The sequence below is a fragment of the Sinocyclocheilus rhinocerous genome, unplaced genomic scaffold (genome assembly GCF_001515625.1).
Source record: "Sinocyclocheilus rhinocerous isolate Xijiao unplaced genomic scaffold, SAMN03320098_v1.1 scaffold11659, whole genome shotgun sequence".
Lineage (NCBI taxonomy): Eukaryota > Metazoa > Chordata > Actinopteri > Cypriniformes > Cyprinidae > Sinocyclocheilus > Sinocyclocheilus rhinocerous.
Genome location: NW_015661001.1, coordinates 13642 through 19524, shown reverse-complemented (window position 1 = coordinate 19524; position 5883 = coordinate 13642). Strand labels below are relative to the sequence as shown.

Here is a 5883-nt window from a genome sequence, read left to right as displayed (position 1 = left end):
TACGGTTTGTACAGTATAAAAACCATTACGCCTATGGGATGTCCCCACTTTTTACAAAAACAAACCTGTGTGTGTGTGTGTGTGTGTACAGGTTGTTCTACACTGGTGGGGACTTAAACCTGAATACACGCCAACTCATGGGGACTTGTGTCACTGTGGGGACCTAAATTGAGGTCCCCATGGGTACAGAAGCTTATAAATCATACAGAATGATTTTCTGAGATTGTAAAAATGCAGAAAGTTTTCTGTGAGGGGTAGGTTTAGGTGTAGAGTTGGTGTAGGGCAATAGAAAATACAGCTTGTACAGTATAAATACCATTACTCCTATGGAGTCCCTACAAGGATAGTGCACCAGACTGTGTGTGTGTGTGTGTGTGTGTTGCAAATTTTATTTATATAAATATTTTACAAATATTTCCTGATTTTTCTCAAAGAAGAATGTCTCACCGATTAGCAGAATGAGCAGAAGTCCATTGATCAGAGCAGATAAGATGATAATAATCTGACATTGTGTTTGATTCTGATCAATAAACACCACTGTATGATTGTGCCACTCAGTTAGTTGATCTGATTCTGTGAAGAAAGTGTGTGAAAAGTGAAGCAGTAAATGTCAAATGTAAGCAGTGATCATCAGTATGTTTGATCACTTAGGAGCAAATTAACTTACCATTGACATTCTGCTGCTGTTGCTGAGTTTTGGAGGTGCTTCTGTGTTCATACAGTAATAAACTCCTAATTCATCAGCAGTCACATTATTAATAACCAGACGATGTTTAAACTGCACTGAATATTTCTTTCTACCAATATTTTTTAATTGGCTGTTAAAGTTTTATATGGGAATATTAAACAACACACTGAAACTTTAACAATGCATTGGCGAAAAAACGCACACCTTTTGGACAAATCTGCCACAAATATTTGGACAAATGTGCCACAAATACTGCCTAAACAAAATACTGATTTTGTGCACTTTTTACTGTACCAATATTTTAAATTGGCCTTTGAACTTAGCTTTAGGGCATGGAAAAAAAAAAAAGCCTTACCTTGCCAAAGCACTGACAGAACCCATTGATCTAATGGCATCGTTGAGCGCTCCAAATGCAAACTTTGCATGCAACAATCAGGCAGCAATTGACAGAGCTCTGATCCAGTGGCATGCAGGCATCGTCAGATTGACAGTACTCTAGCCTAGTGATGGTGGGGGATCCAGTGGGGGCGGCAATCATATTTCAGGGTGGCCGTGCCACTCTTTATCACAACCCTGCTAAAATGTAGCGCTCATTGGCGCCCCTCCTGCTGGTGGTGCCCTAGGTGACCGCCTAGCTTGCCTATGCCTAGAAACGGTACTGAGTAAAAAGAGTGACAACCAGCCCCATCTCTCTAATACTCCTGATATTACACTGTAAAACAATTAGTTCTTGACATTAAGCACAATATAAACCACATGATATTTTAAGAACATATTTTATCACACATAACAAATGCTGTTGGCTTGACAAACATTTTTACACAGCTCAAAAAGTCCCCGTCGGCAAACTGAAAACAATATTTGGAAAACTGTATTAGAATATCTGTAACTGAACCAAAATGAATCCAAACTAAAGGCTCCTGTAGTTTGTTGGAATAATGATTATCAAGTCTTAAAGTAATGAATTTTATTAATGATATTAATTATGATTTCATATAATTTACCTGATTGGTTTTAGTCTTGAGGCTGATATGTAACTTGTGTCTGCAGTAGATCAGCATCATAAATCTGTTTTTTCCAGCAGCAAAAACTAAAAAATGAAACCGAGAATTCAGATGCAAAATTCTTCAACTGTAACAGAGCTCTGATCCAGTGGCATGCAGGCATCGTCAGATTGACAGTACTCTAGCCTAGTGATGGTGGGGGATCCAGTGGGGGCGGCAATCATATTTCAGGGTGGCCGTGCCACTCTTTATCACAACCCTGCTAAAATGTAGCGCTCATTGGCGCCCCTCCTGCTGGTGGTGCCCTAGGTGACCGCCTAGCTTGCCTATGCCTAGAAACGGTACTGAGTAAAAAGAGTGACAACCAGCCCCATCTCTCTAATACTCCTGATATTACACTGTAAAACAATTAGTTCTTGACATTAAGCACAATATAAACCACATGATATTTTAAGAACATATTTTATCACACATAACAAATGCTGTTGGCTTGACAAACATTTTTACACAGCTCAAAAAGTCCCCGTCGGCAAACTGAAAACAATATTTGGAAAACAGTATTAGAATATCTGTAACTGAACCAAAATGAATCCAAACTAAAGGCTCCTGTAGTTTGTTGGAATAATGATTATCAAGTCTTAATGTAATGAATTTTATTAATGATATTAATTATGATTTCATATAATTTACCTGATTGGTTTTAGTCTTGAGGCTGATATGTAACTTGTGTCTGCAGTAGATCAGCATCATAAATGTGTTTTTCCAGTCGTTCTGTTTTTTCCAGCAGCAAAAAATAAAAAATGAAACCGAGAATTCAGATTCAAAATTCTTCAACTGTAACAAAACATTGAGACACATATAAAATAACAGTTAAAAGACTAAAGACTAATTCATTAAAAAAAAAAAACTTATTTTTAAGCCTACTGTAGAAGAGCATCATATACTGTATAAAAACCATTACGCCTATGGAGAGTCCCTACAAGGATAGTGCACCAGACTGTGTGTGTGTGTGTGTGTGTGTTGCAAATTTTATTTATATAAATATTTTACAAATATTTCCTGATTTTTCTCAAAGAAGAATATCTCACCGATTAGCAGAAGTCCATTGATCAGAGCAGATAAGATGATAATAATCTGACATTGTGTTTGATTCTGATCAATAAACACCACTGTATGATTGTGCCACTCAGTTAGTTGATCTGATTCTGTGAAGAAAGTGTGTGAAAAGTGAAGCAGTAAATGTCAAATGTAAGCAGTGATCATCAGTATGTTTGATCACTTAGGAGCAAATTAACTTACCATTGACATTCTGCTGCTGTTGCTGAGTTTTGGAGGTGCTTCTGTGTTCATACAGTAATAAACTCCTAATTCATCAGCAGTCACATTATTAATAACCAGACGATGTTTAAACTGCACTGAATATTTGTTTCTGAATGTTTTATTTAGGTAAAAAGGTGATTTTGGTGTTGAGAATGATCGTAGAATCACTGTTGGCGGATCTGATGATTTCAGTAAAATCCAATAAATCTCATTTTCATCAAGATCACAGTTTATGCTCACATTTGATCCCAGATCAGTTAGTAGATCTGCCACTGCAGCTTGACAGATTAATACATCTATAAGATAAAAAAAAAAAAAGCATTATGCATTATAAAGATTACCTGCTTTAAAAAAAACCCACTGTGAAGTCATAATATAGAACAATTTATGAGAAACTTTCAAGATTTATAATTGTACGTGAATATACACTTAAATGTAATAAATAATGTAATGTAACACATGTAATAAAGTCACAGAGCTGAAGCTGAATGATCTTCATGTTGCTGTCGTGATCAATATGAAATCTGCTTCTCTCCACACAGCATTAAAGGTGAAGTCACTTCAGATCTAAAACAAAGACAGGAGCAACAAAAAAATGAAGTTGAAACCAAAGACTTAAACTACTTCAGTCTGTGTGCATTGAATTTATTTCATACACGAGTTTCACAATTTGAGTTGAATTACTGAAATAAATTAACTTTTCCACAACATTCTAATTTATTGAGATGCACCTGTATATTCAAAAAGACGTGAATTGTGAATATTTAACAACACGAAATCACTGCAACAGAAAACAGAAAGAAATATCAAAGGCTGAACTGTTCATGAAATTATGAAAATAACAAATTAACCAAATTATTATTATTATTATTTTACATAAATCATAAATGTAATTTAAAAATATTTTATATTCATTGTACAGCTGTTAGTTCTGGCCCTTGAATCTGATTGGTTGAGCTGCATTCATGTCTGTTTGCAGTAAAGACTTAATCTCAATCTCTATACAGACTCTAATGTGAATGGCCATGTTTTATTTATTTATTTAGCTAGCTGTCGCTTTACTTTTTTTCCACGAAGCCTAGTTTCAGTATGTGCACTTCCACTTCTATGTAAAAGCATGTTGTTTCTTTGGTCAAATCCTCTGAGAATGACTCTAGATTCATGTGAAGCGGCCCTGACAGCTGCAGTTTATTAACAATTGGATATTGACAGCAATATAAACTTCAGTTTTAAGTGTGAAGGTGATTTCCATGCATTAAAACACTCTGACGCTAAATGTGAAGATCTAGACATACAGAAAAACCAGACAAACTGCAGTGCTGCTGTTTCCATTTGAGGTTTAGATGAATGTGAGATACATCGATGTATGACGGTTTAGAAGAAACACTGCACTCGAGACAAAGGTGAGCGACTCTGTTTGTCATTGTTTGTCAAGTGACCAGTGGAACACGTTTCTGGTTTTGGTTTGCGATTCAGTTAAGTTTAACCACACTGTGTGTCTTGGCAGTCCTGGTGATTTTATTTATTTATTTGATAAAACATAAAGAAGGTTAACAAACCTAGACTACTTAATGCATGTGTAAATTCAAGACAACTGATAGAAGTGTTAGTGTTGATATAGAAGATAATGTTGACATTAAATGTGATGAAAATTAACTCTACAACATATAAAAAATATGACTAAACACATGCCTTAATAAATAGGCTAACACAAAACTGAATAAGAGGAACATTTAAAATGTCATATTGTAAAGCTTTTTCTGTCTGTTTTCTCTAAACACGTTAAAATAATTTGAATTGTTTGCATATTTTAAAGCTTTATATTCTGCATCTACATTCTGCTCCTCTCATCCTTTCTTCACTCCACAGATTGAACTTCATGCCTTGCCTTCCTTTCTGTTCTCTTTTTGTTCTTACATCTCTGACTTGAATTTCCTGACTGCAGGCTCATTTCTGTTTTCTAAAATGTCAGTTATACATGTTAATCATAAAACAATCAGTGAATATCAATTAATTTAATGAATGAGAGCAGGGTTGATAAAGGTTAAAAGTGGCCAACTTTATCGAGCATATTCAACCAAAGTGGACCAAAAATATTTAGCTGCCAAGAAAAAAAAAAAGTATTCTTTACATTTTAATCCATATTGCCTGCAGTAACAAATACGAGTACAGGAGCAACCTCATAAGTGAGAAACTAAAATATGAATGTCAAAGGGCTTACTACCTTTCACCATGAGGGAGCCCTTCTTTGAGTTGTAGCCACACAGTGTCAATCAAAACTATTTAGCAATTTTAAAAAAATAGTATTCTTTAATGAAAGACCATTTTCTGAAAGTGTAAGCCCACTGAACTCAGTACAATAAATTTTCAATGTCCCACTTCACCTGTTATAACTCATTCTCAACTCAATGACAGTATGATATATAATCATTGACATAATTAAAGGCAGGGTATGTGATACCCTGCAAAAGCCCTGCAGTTTCTAAAAGAGCTTGACCCGAGACACAATATTATAGGAGACTCAAAGCAGCAGCTCATTGATGTGCTACGAGATGATTATATAAACAGTACTGTATATACACACTTTCAAATATTTGTGGAAGTAAATTATCATTAATCTTTATTGCAAAAAGAGTGTGTAAGAAACAATTTTACAAAGATTGTTAACTTGTAAATTGTAAACAAAATTAGCTCATTTAAAATAATGTTTAACACACTGTAAAACATGATTGTGATTTTAACAGTAAAAGACTGTAAAAAATGCTACAGTAAAAACCTGTTAAGTCAAGTCAAGTCAAGTCACCTTTATTTATATAGCGCTTTTAACAATACAGATTGTGTCAAAGCAACTGAACAGCATTAATTAGGAAA

The 5883-nt window shown here is 34.8% G+C and overlaps 1 pseudogene; it reads right to left on the bottom strand.

Moving 5' to 3' along the window:
- The window catches only part of LOC107726171 (uncharacterized), an 8416-nt pseudogene extending 4905 nt beyond the window's left edge, over window positions 1-3511 (bottom strand).
- Window positions 3512-5883: the final 2372 nt, after the last annotated feature.